Genomic DNA, 21,276 nt, shown 5'->3' with positions numbered 1-21,276 from the left:
TGTGCTTTACATGATCCAGTCAGTCACAGGCCTTCACTCCTTTTGTCTCTTTTAATACAAGAAAAGCAATACAACTGTGCCTTTGTGTATCTTAGTTGCAGTGATTATTCCTCTTCAATATGAACAAGCCAGCTTAGTGCAGGTGTTTGTGCACACTCTCCTGATTCGAGCGGCTAATGGCATCTTCAAGAATGCAGAGCACTTTCAGCAGCACTGAAAGGTTTATAACCTCTTGAAGGTTATCCAGACCTTCCTATGAGTGATATCCTGCTGGCATTTAAAAAAAAATCTATATATATATTCTAGAAGTCTAAAGAGAGAGTACAAAAGAAGGAAAAAGCCAAGGCTGTTGATGCACTTGTTAATAATTATCCTCCCAGTTTATTTTTGCATTTATATTTCCAGGCCCACTGAGGATCAGAGTCCAGTTCTAGGGAGAAACAGGAGATGGCTCAATAGAAAGGAGTATCTCTGACAAAGAAGAGCTACAAGGAACAGAAATAATTAGAAGGATTAGAAGCACTGGTTTAGGATATAATTTACAGTAAAAGATGGCTGGTGATAAAGAGTTAGTGTAAGATACAACAACACAAGTTCAAGTTTGGAACCTGATGGATTAGCTACTGCACATCAAACAGTAGGGAAACTGTTACAACTTACAAATATGTTCAATAAGACAGTGAAACTATCTGATGTGTCCAAGGCCAGAGAGCACAGAATCACAGCTTTATAGAATGTGCTGAGTTAGAAGGGATCCATCAGGATCGAGTCCAGCTCCTGGCCCTTACAGGACACACCAAGAGTCACACCACGTGCCTGAGAGCATTGTCCAAATGCTTCTGCTGGAACTCTTGGTGCTGTGATCACTGCCCTGAGGAGCCTGTTCAGTGCCCAGCCATCCTCTGAGTGAAAAGCTTTTTCCTGATATCCCACCTAAACATCCCCTGACTCAGCTTCATGTCACTTCCTTGAGTCCTGTTACTGGTCTCAAGAGTGATGAGATCAGTGCCTACCCCTCCTCTTCCTCTCAAGAGGAAGCTGTGACTGCAGAGAGGTCTCCCCTCAGTCTCCCCTCAGTCTCCTCCAGGGTGAACAGACCAAGTGACCTCAGCTGCTCCTCATACATCTTCCTCTCCAGACCCTTCACCATCCCTGTGGCCCTCCTTTGGATGCTTTCTAATAGTTTAATGGGATTTTTTTATATTATGGCACCTCAAACTGCCCCCAGAATTTGAGGTGAGGCTGCCCCAGTGCAGAGCAGAACATGTCAGTCCCCTCCCTGGCCTGGCTGGCCATGCTGTCCCTGATGCCCCCAGGACAGGGCTGGCCCTTCTGGCTGCCAAGGCACTGCTGGCTCACATTCAATTCTGTATCAACCAGAATCCCCAGGTTCCTTTCCACAGTGCTGCTCTCCAGCATCTCATTCCCCAGCCTGCCTGTATATCCAGGATTGCCCCACCCCAAGTGCAGCATCTGACACTTACCTTGTTAAATTTCGAAAGATTGTGGCAGAACTGGAAACAGCAAACCCCCATTCGTCTCACACACTCTTCTGTCCTATTCAGAGTGTGAGCCACTGTGGGAGAGTGCAGAGTTCTCCCTTTTAACAAAACCTGCCAGAATCCCACTGAAAACCTGAATCCATTTCCCCATGACATCAGTGGCTGTCCAAAAATCCTTTGATTTCAACAGGACTTGAAATGGACCCTTTACAAGTGAAAAATTAAGAAATTAGACTTTTTCTCTTCAGCTTTCTGTGATAGACACTTTCACACCACATACTAGTGTAAAAATGTTAGATAAATGATAAAAGCAGCATATGCCAAACTGCTATGTTGGTTGTTGGTTTGCTTGTTTTTTTTTTTATAGAGTCAGAGCATGCTTTATGTTTTCTATACTGAGAGACAGAAAAATCTCAAAACACCTGAGAGAATGAGAAATACACAAAGCTACAGGGAATACACTTCAGAGAACAGTCATTATGTAAGCAACAGCAATTATATTTTAACATCAGTCTAGTTACTTGTGAACCAAAAATTATGTTTTGAGTTTTGTTTCTAGAGTATAAATAAATCTTTACACAGGAGAAATAGAGATTTTTATGGAAGCTGAAAATCTTGATGGTCTTGAAAAATTATGCTACACGTATTTAAATTCAGACCTATATACATTGTTAGCACTGTGAGAAGGTTGCATTATTTTCCTCCATTTTTCAATGACCCAGTATTTGAAGCATTGTTAACATAGAATAGGATGTAAATATTTATTCTCTTTCTCCCCTGTTGTCCTGGGGTGACTTTATGATGCTGAATTGTATCCCCATTCATCTGTTTAGCCCAGAAATAAGTTTTGCACCTTTAAAACTAGGTCTGAGAGTGAAGGGGGGGAGAAGTGGTGAAATGTCTGAGGTGGCTGTATTCAAAACAGAGAGATAAGAGCTTCAGCATTCCTGCTCCTGGACTGTGTTTGCAGCATGGACAGACAGCAGGACAGAGCTCTCCTTTGCTTTTAGTTAGTTTTGAGCTAGCTGAGGCAGAGAAGTTCCCTGGACTGCGGTTTTTGTTTTTCTTGGAACTGTTCAAACCTGCTCTGGACTAAAAACCCAGAAAACACCTGAAGCTCACACCTGTGTCCCACCGGGGCTGGAGCATTTCCCAGCAGGAGGGACTGATGGAGACTGAGCGAGCCGAGCTACACCTGACAGGGACTTTCTGGGTTTGCCATCTCTTCAGAACAGCAAGAGGTTTAGTATTGTTCATTTTTATGCTTGTTTGTTTATTCTTTGTTTGTTAAGTAAACAGGGTTTTTTTCCACTTTACTCCAAGGAAATCTTTTCCCAAACCAGTTGGGGGAGGCAGCACTTGAATCTGCTTTCTAGAGGGACCCTTGGGAAGTTTCCTCCCAAATTTGCCCTAAACCAGGACACTTGTTTACCTTCCTTGTCTTCCACTTATTCTCTGGTCAGAACTTCAAATTCAGCTGAAGTTAACTGCACATAATTCAGTAACTTCATCCATGCAGGATGGGGGGAATTTTGTATCATTTCTCCACAGAATTCCCTTCTCAGCCAGTTTTCTCAGGAGTGAAAAGGAATTACCACTGCCCATGAGAATCAGCAGATACCTGAGCACCACATGATCCTTTTTCCATAATGGTCTTTTGATCCATAATTTCAAATAAAATGTAAAAAAAATTTCTTAAGTGAAATTGTGAATTCCTAAGCAAAGTCTGTAGAAAAGCTCTTCTATATTTTCTTTTGTAAAATATGCTTTACTGAAAGGGTGTCACTTCACAGAAAATTAGAAAGATGTACGCACGCTGCTGTTTAGGTTAGTTAAACTTCTACTCTCAATTCTGAAGATACATTTAGACTGTTGAGCTTTGATACAGTGCCATTTGACATGGGGTTGCTTTTTTTCAGCTGATTGTTTGGGAACAGGTGATACAAAATAAAAGTATAAATGTACATTTGTGACTGAGCATACTTTGAAGGAGTCAGTGTAGAACTACTTGCTTTATCCTTTCTAGATACTTGATTCAGTAATGAACTCTTCAATCCTATGTTCTTGAGATCCTATCGTTCCATGAAAAAATTAAATCAGAAAATGAATGTTGGGTATTTACTTAGAGAAGAATAACAATATTCATATTTTCAGAAGCAAGTTTCTGTCATTTCCTTGGAAATAATAACATTTTCTAGTGTGTGTGCTTTTAGTATTAATTCTTTCACTACTTAATTCTCTTTCATTAAAATGGTATTAAAATAATATAAAGGCAATGTTCTTGAAACAAAACCTTACACATTCTTAATTGAGTCATATTTATATAGAGCTGTGATTAAGGAGTATGTAGTGGTTTTCCCCTAAAACAGAGAGACTGTTCTTAATATTACATTTGGCCTCCAAAATAAATACTTTAAAAAGATGTCATTGTGTTTAGATAATACAATTTGCTAAATTTTCTATGTTTATGCTTTAAATATTTGACACAATAATCTAGGAATAAATTAGTAAAATAACAAATAAATAAATAAAGCCCTTGTCACCAAGAATGATTGCATATTACAAAAAGGAATAGGTCACTTTATATTTTTGTCTACTTTTTGATCCAATAAAAAAAATCAGTAATGATGAACTTTCAGTGAGCTAATTACTTACAGAAGTAATTATTGACAACATTTCCAGATTGATTCCCACAACTAAGGCAATGTGTCTAGTTCCTCCACCTCAGCCAAGTTTCTCGTTGTTCAGAAGGCCACATCTTTCCTCCTCCTGGTCATTCTTCTGTTCCTGACAGGTATTACTGATTGGCACCAGGCACCACCTGCCTCTCAGGGTGTGAATTCTGCCTCCTTCCTGCCTGCACTCCTGTGAATGGCTTACAGGAAAAAAAGTTGTTCAGTGAGCACCCAGAGACAGAGCACCTGACAGGTGTCACAGTAGCACTGAACCGTTTAGATGAGCAGGAATCTCTGGGGTTATGTCATCCAACATCAAAGGCTGACTTTGAACTTAGATGAGGTTGTTCAGAGTCAAATCCAGTCGAAGTTCAGGTGACCCCAAAGATAGATTCCTCAGCTTCTCTATGCAAGCTCCTCTGATCCATCATCAGCCTCACTGTGACAATTTTTCCCTTAGATTCTACTGGAATTCCTCTTTTTGAAGCTTTTGTCTGTTGCATTTTGTCCTTTTATCGTACATTTCTGAGAATAGTGACTCCCTCTTCTCTACAACTATTCATTAAAGGAAGTTAAGATAGCATTTAAGTCTCCCATATGATTGCTTGTATCCTGATTTTGCATAACTTGATTTTACTTATCTGCTGTACCACTGAGGAAGTGATGGCACTACAGTGGCACTGGCACAGTTACCTGTAAGCAGACCTTGCCAAGAAAAAAATCAGTGAGAAGTACCCTGTTCATCCATCATCATCATCATCCATCCATCATCATCATCTACTTACTCTTTGTCACCATCTTCTGTCACTCCTCTCTGACTGATGATTTCTCTCTTTTCTTAAGCCTGTTTTCCCAGAGACACCACCAACTTCAGCAGTGTCCTGCAGAGGGTCTGTTCTGGAGCCAGCTTGTGTCCAGCTTGGGGCACAGCTTCAGTCCTCCCACTACCAAAACCTTGCTACCTACATGCAATATTATATTTCTGTGTATTTCTGAAAGAATGTGATAATTGTCATGCTTACACATGAAGATATCTTGAGGCTTTGGGGCAGCCCACACCTGCATCTTTCTGAATTATGAGAAATGCTTTAAAATTCCTTACAGCTTACAGTGAGGTCACTGCAGATACCTGGCTTTAACAACTGGACTCGAATCACAATTTGCAGCATGTGACTGACTGGAAAGTGATATGTGCTGTGCAAAGTGAAGATAGTGACTATATCTGTTAACTTTTGTTCTAAATTTGCAATCTGTAACCTAAGAGCTTAGTCATTGCCCACTTGCTTCCATGTGAATTGTTTTAATTTGATTTACTTAAATATAATTGCTTGCAATTTATACTTATTTAGTATCTGCTTCAGTTTACTTCCAGTTTTATACAACATCATTCAAATCTGTAAAGATCATCACTTAAACCAGTAAGGACATTTCCACTCAAAAGAATACAGTTATTTTAAATGTATTAACTTAGGATTTTGTAAAATAAAATATGTGTGAAAGTTAACATACTGGTTGAAAATGCTTACATTATTTATTTAGTGTAAAAATATGTCATATGTGTTGATAAAGGGAAACTACTGGGGTTTGAGTGAGTGGGTGAGTTCAGCCTTTTTTCATTTGTCCTTCAAGGCACAAAAAAGGTAAACTAAAGTCAGAAAAACATTTTATTTTTGCATAAGAAGCATTCTGGGTATTTACAATGCATAAGTGGTAATTTTGATTTCTTTATATCCTGCTGTGGCATAAAATTATGGTAGCTGAAGGACAACAAAGGTTTCATACATTTCTATTTCTTATTAAATGATTGTTCCATTGTGTTTCCCTTTTTCTTTTATTTATGTTCTATTTCTCCAAATATAAGGTACTGTTTAGACCAACTAAACTAGATAAGGTTGCGTAACAGTGTTGAAAGTGCAAGTGCTTTAGCTTTCAAAATAAGCCTAAAATAGTTCTTTCTTGTACCAGCATTTTACTTATTAGTCCTCTAGGGCCAAGGAACCAAATCCTGGCTCCTCTGTGCTGCAGAGCTACTGCAATCCAGCTGTAAATGGAAGCTGAGTGAGTGTGATATTCAGCCTGCTTGTGAGAATCTGATCCAGAGCACATTCCCTATGATCTAGGTTTTTTTCTACATAAATACCTACACTTATTTTTCTACAGCATCTGTATTCATATCCCCAAGTCATATTTTGTGATATGTGCTTTATCCTTTCAATCTCAAAAATGTATTAATTTATTTGTATGCCTTTGAGTTTTTACCCTGCCTTGCTCACAGTTCTTATGAACACAATCCATAATCAAATTTCTGACACATTCGTTTCATTTCCCTTTTCCCGTCTTACCCAAACAACAGACTACACATAGCAGAGTTCAGAAGATAAATTTGATTGTCCTCACCACCACAAAACGTTGACATATAAGGAAACTAACACATTGCATTTTTATCTTCATTCCTCTTACAATGAAATATCTGTTTAACTTAAGCAGTGCAAAATGGAGAGTGGATTCTTGGTATAAAAGCAAGGCTTAAGCAACAAACAGCGTTCACCCTGTGCCTTAATAGGAAAAGCAACAAACGAAATGACAAGGTGGCTACTCCACCTCAGGAAAGGTTTCCTGAAATGTTACTCCCTGACTCTCCTTTTGTGGCTCTAGGCAGTAAAAAGGAAGAAGCTAGTGGGCATAGAAGCAAGAAAATAGGTCATTCCTTGTTTAAAAGTTCATGCTGCGCAGCAGTTCCTGTCCTCAAAAGCTGTTTTCTTTCAGAAAAGCAGCAGGCTGAATGCAACACATTGTGCAAAAGTTATGAACTACAGTCTTTTCAGGGTTAAAAAAAAAAAAAGAAAAATAAAATGTCAACCCAAACCACAAAACACAGAATACTTGCCATAGTAAAACAAAGAGAATCTGTATTTTCCTAGAAAAAATCCAACATTGCATTATGCAGGTCTGATAAAGTCTTTTTTTATATATAGGGATTTGCTCTCAAGGGAAGGATTTTAATGATTTATATAGATTCCTAGATTCTATCCTGATTTGACTTAGAGATACTTTCAGAGAGAAGCAGATCTCCACAGACTGAGGAGATGAGCACAATATCTTCTGTCTTCTCTTTGGTATCTACTCACAGATTTTGCTGACAAATATTGAACATTTCTCTTTGTCCATGACATTTATACAGTAAAGGCGTGGCTGACATCAGCCATGAAAAGAATAATCATTTTAAGTAATTTTCTGGGGTGCTTCTCAATTATTTTTTTTGGTGGTTAGCAGTGCACTTCCCCTTCCAATACACTGAAACAATTTATATTAAGTTGTTTAGCAGGTTGCAATGCCTCCCCAGCCTGAGGTCTAAACTACTGGCTCTGTCTGCATTGTAGCTTCTTCCTTGGAAAATTGGTGCTGTTAGCCAGTCTCTTTCTTAACTTCAATACCTGAGTTCTACCAATCTTCTCTCTTTGACCTTTTGTGTTCATGCTCAGATAGATGAGACCTAACTCCCTGATAAAACATCCATTCACTGATAACTGTCTTTAACCCCAGGGTACACCAATCATCTCAATAATCCACCTCTTGCTATTCATGTTTCAGCAGTGAAGTTACCTGATAAACACAGACTGATTCACTTCAAAGAAGTACTTACATTCAATCTTCCTTTTTTCTACAGAGAGGCTTTTGTTTCAGGAAGAGAACGTGCAGAGCAGTGAAGTTAACGTGGCCGTGAAAATCAAATCCTGCACACTGAAAGCGACAGGACAGGGAAAAAGGGAAAATATCAATAGACATGTAATATGAACCTAAAAGATTAATGCACTGCTATGGATTTGTATGATTTCCAAAGTAATGGCTACACAAAGATGTACAAGGCTCATCCAGGCATAGCTCTGAGATCATCATAATATGAATATGAACTGTGCTGCATGTAGTGTTCATACAGAGTCATAAATGTGCAGCAATTGCTGCCCTTCTCTCACTAGACAAGATCTCCTTAGATTTTAAGTAATCAAATACCAAGACCTGTTAGCAATTCTACCTCGTAGCCATACATTAAGAATCACATACATGTCTTGCACTGTATCAAGACACAGACCGAGGCAAGTATCAGAGAGATGAAAGCAGGCAGCCAGAACAAAAGGTGGGATCAGATGCAGCTACCAGTATTACCAACTCTTGTGAAGTATTTTTAGCTCAGCACTCAACATCAGTGTGGATTATTTTTGAACACCAAGGACAAGTACCACGACTAACATGGGGAAACAGACTAATACAGGGAAATAGAGCAGATTCTACTAGCAGCAAGCTAAATTGAGGGAAAAAATCCTGCATCTTATCCCATAAGTGTCAAAAATGTGGTGAGATTTCTAGGCACATTTCTGTACTATCTTTGGTGATCTTACTGCAGAGAAGAAAAATTGGTCTTTTCTATTTGCAGTATTTTCAACTTAGGGGTCAGGCAAGTTGCACAGAAGTTAGGTTGAAAAACAGGTCCTAGAGTAAAATGTCATAGAAGATTTTTAATACTCTGTGGAGGAACAAGTCTGAAAATGCCCTCTAGACTAACAGTCTTTTCAGTTCTCAGGATCCTCTTCAGCTCTACATTTTTCACAGTGCAAATCAAGGCACGGATCTAATTTTGAATATCATGTCTCCATTCTTTTGTGTTCATCCACACACAACTCTTGTCAACTTCCTTTGCCCATTTTTCTTTTGTTCTGCACCTCCCTTCGTATGATCCTATTTTCTTTCCATTACTATGCCAAAAATTGAACACCTTTCGACATTTTAGCCTCTTACAATTTTCTCCTTAACCAAATTCAGCACCAATCCATCAATCCTGCCTTTTTATTGGATGTTCCAATCAACATAGTGTGGCAGACAGAATACAAAAAGATCTTAGAAATGCACATGAAGATTAAAAATATAATGACATGCTAAAAATTGAGACTGAAATTGAAGCTTTCATGCATTACAAGAGAAGAAAAATGATAAAGACTTGTGGGAAAATGAAAGTAGTCTTATACATAGAGAACAAATGCCCTTAAAAGTCAGTTGTAAAACAAGAAAGAAGAGAGTCAGCACCTCAAAAAATTATTACAGAGGTAAAAGTGCAAGTTTTACCAATGACTGTACAGCTCTGCTTTGAAATTCCAGACTTACAATTAAGACAAAGGCAATTTTAAGGATCAAGGAAAACATAATGATCCTAGAGTTTGATGAATATGATGATTAAAAGTCTCTTAAGTTAATTAATTTGAGATAATGATTGACTCAAAGCTTGTATCTTAATGGGAGATGACAATCTAATTGCAAAGCTACTCCAGATGTGAGTATACAAAAGAGTGTCAGAGTTCAGGTTTATTTTGCTGCAAGAAGGAACATAAAGATTTTCTATGAGTTAAACAAGAGTAAATACATTCAACTTACAAGATGAAGTGCAAAGCTCTCCATTACATTGCTACTGGAAAGAAACAGAACCCTAATAATACCTAAGAAAAAAATAACATTTATGGAAGAAAGGCACCTCTCTACGCATTTCCTAAAATACCTGCCCATGCCACACAAAAGCTTTCTTCGCCTCTCCATTATCCCAAATATTTTACATTGTTGGAAAATCCTTACTCCCATAGGACCAATTCAGATTTGTTATGTACATCCTGTGCCACATATTACAGTAGGTGAGAGGATCTTTTGGCCTGCATTCCACCAGAAAACAAATAAAAATTAAGTGCAATAAAATAAAAATGTGTTTCAATACAAGACATCCTTCTATACAACTGAGTTCAAGTAAAAAATTCTCAAAAGATTTATCATGGCATGAACAAGAATCATGGGTTTTGCACAACTTTTGTCTTTCTAAGCAATTTAGTAAAGTATTTCACTGCAAATTTTTCCTCAAAGACTTATCTTCAAAAGGAAATAAGACTGATAAGAACGGTAAGGCTCTTAGAAGAAAGAAAAAAGTTATGACTCTCTGATTTCATGGTCACAAGTGTTCAGGTTCCCCAGCACTCCATGTCTTTGTCCCTCGAGGTTAGTGGAGCACTGGATGGTGTCCTGGCAGGACCTGTGGTGAGAGAAGCCCACACTGGAGCAGTGTTGCTGGCAGGACCCCACAAGGGATCCACACAGGAGCAGCTCACAGAGGACTGACTGCTGTGGAAGGAACCCCCATGTGGATCCGGGGAGCAGTGTGAGCTGTCCTCCCTTGAGGAGGAAGGAGCAGTGGAGACAACGTGTGAGGAACTGACCTCAGCCTCCACTCCTCGGCCCCCTGTGCCACTCCTGGGAAGAAATAAAGAATTCAGGAATGAAGCTGGGCCTTGGAAAAAATGGAGGGGTGGAGGTAAGGTAGTTTTAAGTTTGCTTTTTTTATATCCCGTTACCCAACTCTGATTTCTTTGTTAATTTTTTCCTGAGTGAAATCTATTTTCCCCATGACAATAATTGGTGAATGGTCTCCCATTGTCATTGAATGGTCTTCTGTGTTATCTCAACTCATGAGCTTTTCATTATTTTTTTCTGTCCCCTGTCCAGCTGAGATGGGCAGTGATAAAGTGGCTTGTGGACAATTGGTGTCCAGCCAGGGTCAATCCACCACAGTATTTTATCTCTGTTTTAAATGCATATCCTGTTTTATCAATTCATTATTAATTTTTTAAAAAAAACAGGTAATAATTTATTTTAAATATTGAACTTTTGCATATATTGAGGTAGTCATTAAGTTTTATTTTGGAAAATATTACATTTCTCAAACTTTTCCCTTTTACTTTCACCTTGAAACATGTTTTGCCTGCACATGTTTACTAAGTTGTATTTTTTTAGTTAGATTTTAGCACGTTTCTGAGGAAAACAAAACTATTTTCGCACTTCCTTTCTAGCATAAAAGAACAAGACTAGTGGAGTGAGAAAAATAAAACTGATTTATTTTTTTCTACGGTTTTGAAATATAAAACATTTGAAAAAAAGTTTTCTGCAAAAACCTTTTTCCACAATGAAATTGCCACCGGAGTATTTTTTGGGGAAAAAACAGTACTGCTAACAGATCTTCTACAGACATCCAACTGTCTTTCCAGTCTGAGACAGATTGTTTAGACTGTGCATATAACAAGAAAACATTCCAAATTCTCTGTGTAAGCCACCTCCCTGAGCTACTGGAAGGACATTAGTGCCCTTCAAAAAACTAATGCATATACCTAATTAATTTTTTTCCCTAGGAGCTGGATTCTTAATGCTGTAAAAAAAAAAGCTAAATCCCATCTGATTAACAGTTTTCAAAAAGAGACACAGGAGGGCAACATAAATTGTTTTTCTATATTGGAAGATCTTGCAAAGAACAATTAAAACCCAAACAGAACTCTTCAGCAAACCACTATATAGAGAATTAATCTACAGAGTAGTGTCTCATTTTTTTTGCCAAGACTCTCACTCATCTACTTTTATATCTGTCTTTTTTTTTACTTCAGTGAATAATACTATCTATATATATAAAACTTTCCAGAGTAAAGATCTACTTTATGAACTGAAGAAAGTAATTGTTTAAATACAAATTACTTAAGATATCTAAACATTATTTTGAATTCTCTTTACAATAAAAAGATGGCAGACTCTAACTACAGAAGAAATTTTATTGAAAATATTTTCTTTATTCTCTTTGGTTTAGTATTTAGAGTGATTAAAAACTATAATAGACAAGTTTATCAGAACATGCAAGTATATCACAGAAAAAATCTGCATTACAAACCAGAATTTGCACTACAACACTATTTTCCATCACAATTCAAAAAGATCAGTTCCAGGTGTTCTCTAATTAACGAAGTACCAGACTTTGCCACTGCAGTTCACATTATCTGTATTCACAGATTCACACTGCATTCAGCAGCTTCTTAATCCCTCAAAGGCATTTTGTAAAAAGTAAAGAAAAAAGCAGATTATGAACTCTGAGTGATCACTGTAACCTGTGTCAACTCAGCCTTTCTTACAGAAGCTTTATTCTTTTCTGCCTTAGAAGCATCAAAACACACTTGGTTTTAGCAGTGCACAAAAATTCCTGTCTAAAAATTTTTGTTACACACATCTGTTCCTCCTGCCAGAAGCTTTCGCCACTTCCTTTCCCCATGCAAACCATTAACGTGTCAGATCAATTTTGACATATTCCAAAAATAACAAGTAATTTCTTTCCTCATGATTCTTTTTTTTCATCCAAGGATTCAGCAAACGCAGGTAAATAAGAACGAGTTAAATTAAAGGTCATAAATCACAGGGAAAAAACATCATTTCTGTGACAGCAGGAGATAACGTAATACTAATAACAGTCTCTTTCCAATGTATTTAATCACATGTATATGGTAGGAAGCTCTTCTGTCACATTCAGGCATGTCCCCCTTATACAGATTCAGTCTGCTGGGTTTTTTGACCTCTGCTACATCAAATTAGCTACTCCTCTCACAGTTGCTCTCATCTGGAATTAGACCATGGCTGGTAAAATAAAGCCATCATTAGTTTACTATTAACATATTCCTACTCTATATATTTAATTTACTTATGTCATCTTCAAAAAAAAAAGAGCCGTAATGACAAAATAATAATATTACACCAATTTTAATATAGTGTTACCAGCTGCTCTTCTCAAGACAGTCTTTAAAATAAATTAGCTGTAATTGCCATCACTTTTGCTCTAGACATTCTATTAAATACAGTTTTTATAAGCAGTTTACCAGTGAATATATTTGTTTTCTAAACATGAGCATGTACCTAAATACTGTTAATAGGGCAACACTTGTGACAGAAATCCAAAGGTGTAAATAAGCAAATTTGCTATGCCTTTTCCATAAGCTGGTTACTCAGGAAATCCTGATAAGGAAGGTGAGGTACAATATAATTTTCCTCCTCTTATTGACTCATTGTTAGAACCCCAAATTAGTATACTTATCATTTTGGTATTTCCTTTCCCAGGGATTAACTTAGAATTTAGTCTTCATAGCCTAAAAAAGCGCACTATGAAGGTCAATAGAGTTACATTGCTATAAATTCTGGATTAGTTATCAGCTTTAAATATTTCTAAATCATTAGCCATGTAGAGGTTGACTTTTCAGAAAGTTGAGAATGCATCAGGCCACGTGCGAAAGGCATTTAGTGTGATAGACAATTTCTACTGCTGCTGCAGACAGTCTATACTGACCTTCTAAAATTTTTGCCAAATGTTGCCTTTTCTTCTACTACGAAGAAAAATTATTTTTTATCTTATGCAGGTGTCACTGATTTACTGAGATATTCTCTAGAGCTATGATTCATCAAAGTGAAAGCCAAATAAATACCACACTGGCATATACATAATAACAAGTGTTACCTAGCCGAGCTTGTGTCACTACAAATCACCTCAGCAGACATTGGCATTGTCCTTTCTCTTAGGCTCAGTAGGTCATTTGTAGCTGCAGGTGAGCACACGTTTGCAGGTAATGTTTGCACCACTTGGCTGATCTGGGGCTGTTGCAGAGTGAAGGGCAGGGTTCACATTGCAGCTGCAGCCTCTCAGCGAGGACAAACGGAGCTGTGGGGAAAGGCAGCAGCTTCTGAAAGGCAAAGGGTGCCCACGAGTCAGTAGGGTAGCCCAGGGGTTCACCAAGCTAAAATCCTTAACAGGATTGTTTTCATTTTCTTGCTCTTATGTTCTCGTTCACACATGGCAAGGACGAAGATGACTCTGCATCCAGTTAAAGACAGGTAGTGGCATAAAAGAATTAAGAGATGCATCTCCTAAATACAACTCTTTTCTCTTCAGGCCTTTTCTTCATAATAGCCTTTAAAGGAGCATTAATAACAAGAGCATGTAGCATGGATTGAAATTTGGGGTAATAGTGAAAGAACCAAATATTAATTCCAGGATATAAGAGGCCTAGGAGACAATTCTAAGAATTTATTTACTGTACTGCACTAATAATTAAACCTGTCAAGAAAACAAGTGAGTAAATTAAATTTATTGCTTAAGTTGTACTTACTAGCCAAAATTTTTATAAAATTGAAGACATATTACAAACATTTAATAAGGTAAAAAATGTTCAGAAAATGTAGAAGTTTGGAGATTGTTGACTACACTTCCTCAGCAAAGCTAATTCCATGATGTAATCTATCTACTGTCTATCTGTTCAATGCTACATCTCCTAAAGAAAAAACTGGATCTAAGGTCAGTGGTATGCAAAAGGAATATGTATTGTAAAATATATTCCCTATTCTGGAAGTTTTCATAGGAAAGAACTACAAGGGACATAATAAGTATTAGTAAAACAGAGAATTATTTTTAATTGAACAGATGTTTCAGCATTTGTACAAAGTTCTGGAGCCTTAAATAATATATTGGCTGGTTTCAAGCCTGGATTCCAAATTATTTCAATCTTTAAATATTTTAAATCATTGTAAAATTCTGGGAATATTCAGGATAGTGTGGAATTCATCTTTCTCAGATGAATATTAAATAGATTTGCATGGTCATATGCCATGGGCTCTTACAGATGAAGCATGCTCACGTCTTTGTTCCATAAACCTGAATTAGCAGATCATCAAAATTACTTATTGCAGTTGCTGTGCTTTATGACTCCTTTGCTGCTGTTATTTGCCCTTAAGAAACTAAAAATTTTAAGCAATTTTGTTGTTTAAGGACTTTTTGTAAGAGGTCAGGAACTGTCCAGCGAAAAATTTCAGATACCTCAGTTGGGAAAATAAACCTGGTCTTGGTTATCTCTGGATTAAAAAATGGATCTTCTTCCGTGCTATGAAACCAAGCTTCAAAGGAGCACTGAAGTCTCTTATAAAATGCTATGTGTCTTTGACCCTGTTAATATTCCACTGTGAGAATATAAGGATATTTGATGCTATAATTATTAACATGGCTATATATTTCAGATGATTGATAAGGTTAACACAATTTGTTAGACGGCTAATAAAGTTTAATCTTAATCAAACAGGTGCAAAGTGCACATTCTTTTGAAGAAAAAAGTATTTACAGCTGCTGTGAGGCCAAAATAATTAATTATTCATCAGAGCCAATTGAATAAACTGTTTAAATTACATGCAAATATGGGTTCTCAGGTTAAAAAATTCTGGTTTCTTTGCTTCTCCCATACTTTACTTGCTATTGTCTCTCCTTTAAAATCCTTAATCCTTTTGTATTCTTTTATTCTTTCTGGCAGAGAGAGATATTTATTATACAGCTTATTTCTGCTAAGCATGACATCTGTGAGTGTTTATTTAACCAGTTTCAAGGTCAGACTCACAGTTTCATTCTTTTTATGGTTATTTTGACTGCCTCCATTGGAGATGTCTTCATAACAATTTGCAGGTGTTACGTTCAAAGCCTGTTCCTTACTCGAGAGTTCACAGAATTCAGAACATGTCTTTAGGTACAAAGATAAGTCTTGTGGAACAAAATGATTCTTTGCATTAAGACAGCAAGGATTAAAGGTATAGAAAAGATGTCTTGGCTAGCTGGATAGAAGTGACATGTTGGAGCCCTTATCCTTAAACACATATTTTGCCAAGTAGCTTATTTCCTTGCCTATTTCAAATAGACCTTGAAAAGGAAAGCTAATGAACATGACATGAAGTTCCACTGATTAAGACATTGGGATATTCACACTTGTATTTCCAGCCTTACTTTTGCTTTCTGCATTAGCAGCCTTTGGCTAACTGCAGGAATAGTCAACAAAGAGGAACTATGAACATTAAATCCTTTGTTATCCCACAGCCTGACCCAGAGCCAGAGATGGTGTGCTCTTGCCTAATGGCTGGTTGAAGGGTCTTGTGGAACACAGGGGTCTGAACTTCAAAGGAGCCAGTAAATCCACGGTTCTTGGGTTTATCTCATTAAGGCTAGGAAGCATCCATTTTAGCAGGATTTTTTAAATGGAATCTGCACTCTCAGTATTATGTGTACTCCAAGCAGAATTGTCTATTTTAGGTCGTTCAAAGGAATTTGGTTTCAGGGACGTTTGGTTTCAGATGGACACAGGACAGACTCAAGTAAGAAGCACATAACTATTAGGAAGGGAGCAGTTGTATTCTTGCAAAGAAGAAATGAAGACACCTAAGAATTTGGTTTTATAAATGTGTAAAACTGAATCTCTGCTACAGTTTTACATGTATAAATAAGACAGGAGTTTTTTTGATTTATTATACACTTAAATTTGCCTGGTGTGATACACAATCCTGCCTCTATTATGGTTCTTAGTAGCCACTTTGAACAATTAAGAGTATACAGATAAAACTAATATAATTTTTTGGTCTACAGTAATTAACTCCCTTACAAAAACTTCCTGAATGATTACATATCATCATAGTTGAGTAGTAATTCCCTAAATACAGTAGTTCATATGGTTTTCCAGTTTTATCACAGGAGCACAAACTGAAAATAAATAAATAAACCCAAAGCTGTCATAGAAAAGGCAATTTCTCTCTCACTCAGAGAAAGCTCAACCTTTTCTCTGATGCTAATTCACATCTTGTTGAGGCAGAGCTTAATCTCACATGAATGTCTTGAGAATAATTTGTGCAAATAAATTAAGGAATACACTAGTTTAACTGTAGCATGTCTCTGCAAAAAAGCTTCCAGGCAAAATATCTATATATACTCTACATTTTTCCCAAGTATCTTCAGTCATTTCCAAGACAGTACTTAACTGTGTAATAATTGAGTGCACGTTATGATTCTGCTCCTTCATTATCCTAAATCCTCTTTTCCACTAAACATAGACCTAAGTATAAGTAGGTAACTGAGAGGGTAATGTTAGTACCATGCAAGCATTTTGCTGTATCAAGATAATATTAGCACAGTTCTTAGGAACAACCTTTCCAGAAGAGAAATAGTGTTAAAAACAAAACTTGGCATTAAAAAAGAATATATTTTGCCTTTTCCTTGAATTCTGTATTTATTTGACAAATAAATCTGGCTTTCTTGTTGGCATTTATCAAATGTAAATCGTTAATTAAATTAATGACACTACAATTAGCTAGATTCTTTCCTACCTATGGTAAGAGGTTCCAAAAATGAAACTGATACCTGCATTTTTTTTGTAAAATGCTCATAGTGTAAGTCATCATAGAATTCAAACCTGCATTGCATAAAAACAAAAGAACAGACATTCAAATGAAAATAGGTGTTCAAATGAAAACATGCAAGTATTTATCTCCAATAATGGCAAAAAGCAAACACTTTGGAAAAGAGCATAAAACCAGAATTACAATCCAGATTATCCTCTGCATATAGTCCACTGAAATAGTTTCCAAATACAATATCCTCATAATTTTCAGATTCATTAAGAAAGATTAAGTGTCTTTTTAGAGACAAATATCTTTCTCTGGATCTTCATTATGTCTGCTGGACCCAAGATCTGACTAGCTGACATCAGAAATGCAATTTATCTGATCAGGTCTGATAATCCACAGAACTCATCTATTCCTTCTTCAAGTGTATTCCCAATAGAGATATGAAAAAAGAATATCTTCTTTATTGAGCAGAGAAGGCTTCATACCTTCACTACTTGAACTGATAACATAACCCAACACAGCCTTTTGGAGTTTATGCACTTCAAACTCAAAACTTTATATGGATCAGTCTCTGATGAAGTTCTGGAAGTCAAAAGTTTAATTTTCCAATGCACAGTCTCATGAAATTTTGAACCCCTTTACATTCCATTTTAAAGTGATAAATATTGCACAAAATAAATTGGATGTGTTAAAATATGTCACAGACCTCTTAAACTACTGATACACAGAAAAGGAAGACTAACATGCCAGCAGTTGGATTCTCAGTAAATACCCAGAATATATCAGCATACAGCAAAAATCAATATTTTTACAGAAAGTAGAATATAAGATGAAAAATGATGAATCACATGGAAGCTCATAATCTTATGAGTGTCATATCAGCCTAGCAGGCATTCATTTTGGATAAGTAATCTTAATATCACAGGATAAAGATTATAGAAAGGAATTGCCAATATTTTGTTATGGAAATGAGAAAATTCAGGGTTAAAATAGAGACGAGTGATTTCTTTTCATCATCAAGTGAAAAGATCAGCAAAAGCTCACATGGAGCATCTTTCTGTATCTCTGTGGGAATTCTGCTTCTTGTGATCTGCTGCTGCCAGATTTAATGTGCTGAATTTATTATACACAAAGTTGTCTGACTCACAGGTTGTTTTTATTTCCTCAGTACAGATACAGCTTTATGTTGTTGTTCAACAGCATAAAATGGTTAAATAAAGTGTGGTTTTGCACTATATACTCTACACTTTAACAAAAAAGGACATGGGTTATCAAATATATTAAATACATACTAATAATAAGTGGGTTTGCCAACTGCATGTTAGTTGTAAAACAGCTTCTAATTCCTTCAGATTCCTCTTTTAAACATTCATCATGTGCAATGATTCTCATTCACCTCTGACCGCATCACCTGTCATCCCTGAGGAAGGTATTAATCTGGTCAGGATATGAAATAAATTTTTTTCCAGTTTTCTTCATTTTCTTACTTGAAACATAGTAAAGCAGAGCTAAAAAATGAGAGGAGGGCCCCTTTCTTATTTAGATTGGCCACATCACTTCAATACTCAATGTTGTCAGTGAGGAAGCAAGGGTGGGAATGTGCAGAGAATATTTGTATTTGACATCTTTCATCTTGCACACCTAACACACACACACTTTAAGATTTCTCAGATATAATTTCTTGGCCAACAATAAATAACAAGGACTAAATATACAAGTACCATCATCATTAATCTCTTTACCAATGCCATGGTGGGGACAATTGATGAGCCTCTCCCAACCAGGGAATTGTCAGGTCAGTGAGGAAAGGTTGGATCTGTTATGTTTTGAAATTGAATTGATATTGTTGAAATGTTGTCTTCTGATGTTCTTTGTCTTGTTTGTTTTATCCTTTTTCATGTCAGTATTTTTCCTCTTGTGTCCTTCAACTGCTGAATGCAACTATCTCAGCCACTGTGCACTTCTTCTCGTATTTCTTTTTTTTATCTTGCACAGCTCTAGCTCCCATACTTTCTTATTTCTTCATAACAGCTTTCTTAGTAAAACCAAGTCTTAGTCACAGAGTTATCATGAACCAAACAAGGCTGGATCACATTCAGCTGAATCCTTAGACAACAATAACAGCATACAGAGCTGAACAGATTTACTCAGTTTGTGGTGAGCCTGGATTATAGTCTGGCCATCCCTGCTGAGTTCAATGCTTTATCTACTGGACCACATTGCCTGCCTTCAGAAACAGCACAAATATACCAGCATTGCCTTACCCCTGTGCTAAAGAACACCATTAAAATTGCAAAGTCATTATTCAGAGTCATATTCATTTGCAGACGCTGTAGTGGAGTTACAGACATCACCCAATTCACTGCTTTTTCTATTTCTATAATCTGAGATAGACTAATCATATGACAACTTACTCTTTTATATAGAAGTCCTGCACTATTTAGCCCTCATTTGGAAAGGAGTCATTCAATATTCTGTTGCCTTCCATTTCCAACGCCTTATTCCTTGGACGATTATGAATTGACAATTATTAATTTCTCACAGCATTCCCTAGAGAGCTCATCTCTGCAGTTACCTACAAAATTTAACCAGAAATTTTGGCTGTGCCATTCAGATTAGTTAGGATCTCACTTCTAGACAAAAGACTTTTAAGTAACACTTCATTATTGTTTCCACTCATGCTATGAAAAATACAAAGCTCTAGCATCAAACAATCTTCAAAATTACCATGGTTTATTCTTGTACTAATAGTAGCTAATAGTCCAGTATTAAAAATCTACTACTCTTTTTCCTTTAATTTTTGGTTGTCATGAAAAGTAAAGGTAGTCAAAGTCAGGAATATCTCAGAGCTGTGGGAAGCCTTTTAGAACAAGCCTACAGAAACAGGGCCTGAGCATTTGTGTCAAGTAAAGATTTAACTGTTGTGCATTCTGCTGTTTGCAGGAATTCTTGATTTCCCTCTGCAACTGTCCTAGGATCCTCAGAGAAAGCAAGATGAATTAAGATATACTGAGGAAAAGCTATCTACAAACAATTTCACTGTCTGGAAATAAAAGTCACAGATTTTTTGGTAACAGCTATTTCCATGTCTGACTAATCTTGAGATTTCTGGTGAGAGATATTTTAAGTCCTCACCTCATTCTATTTTTTTTTCCAATATCTACAAGTAGGTCCAGTCTGCGTTATTTAAAGGTGAACTAAAGTACTGAATATATATGTTTTTTACATCAAGGGATGTTTACCAAATGACCACAAGTTCTTATCTAGTTTAAGAATAGTCTTTACTGTACAGATAATTAAGGCAATGTAAGTAATGTAGGTTGAAGAAGAAAACCATGTTTCTGAATTGATGCAATAAAAATGAGGCAATAAAATCTCACAAGTAACTGCAGTTCCAATAGGTGTAATTGGTTATTACAATTACATATGAGCAGTGCTCACTTCCTAATGTCTTCTTTGTTTTCTACAGCTCCCCACCATAGATCTGGGAATTCTGGGAAACAAAATTATCATTTTATAACATGAGATTAAATAGGTATCAGTTGTCTGCAGAAGGTTTCTTCTTTCTCTATACCTTTGGCCATAATCATGTTTCCTTGAATATAATTTCTACTGTATATGTGACTCGTATATCAATTGCCTAGTAGTCTTGACTAGTATTTTTCTTATATTTTAGTAGTTCCAAAATCCTAACTCTTATCCCTGTCAGCCTACAAAAATAGTATTTTCATAAAGCACCAATGCAAATATACCCATAAAAACCTAAGAATGAATACTTAGGTTCTAGTAAAATTAATTATATGTATATTTTATTTTCTTTCTCATATATGAAGATCTACACTGATAAAAATATGCTCAAGAATGGAGGGCCCTACTACTTTGGTAGATAATCAAACCCTCCACTAGCTCACAATTTCACTAGATCTGACTTTCCCATTTATACAAAATTTTCTTTCTCTGATTTATTTGAGAATTAGAAAATAAGCTTTTAGGAGTACAGAGTCTCAATTAATTCTGGTATTATTTGGGAATCTATTAGCTAGTAATGAGAGATTATACTTTCC

The 21,276-nt window shown here is 36.5% G+C and overlaps 1 long non-coding RNA gene across 4 annotated transcripts in view; it reads right to left on the bottom strand.

Moving 5' to 3' along the window:
- Positions 1–21,276, bottom strand: part of LOC148223883 (uncharacterized) — a 182,418-nt gene that overhangs the window by 67,600 nt on the left and 93,542 nt on the right. For all 4 annotated transcript variants that reach the window (XR_015803023.1, XR_015803024.1, XR_015803026.1 and 1 more), the window contains exon 4: positions 7,821–7,918. This is a non-coding gene — a long non-coding RNA (uncharacterized LOC148223883). The remainder of the gene's footprint in view (positions 1–7,820; positions 7,919–21,276) is intronic.

The sequence above is a fragment of the Sturnus vulgaris genome, chromosome 4, assembly GCF_052056855.1.
Source record: "Sturnus vulgaris isolate bStuVul1 chromosome 4, bStuVul1.hap1, whole genome shotgun sequence".
Classification (NCBI taxonomy): Eukaryota; Metazoa; Chordata; class Aves; order Passeriformes; family Sturnidae; genus Sturnus; species Sturnus vulgaris.
This window is presented reverse-complemented; position numbering and strand designations above follow the sequence as displayed.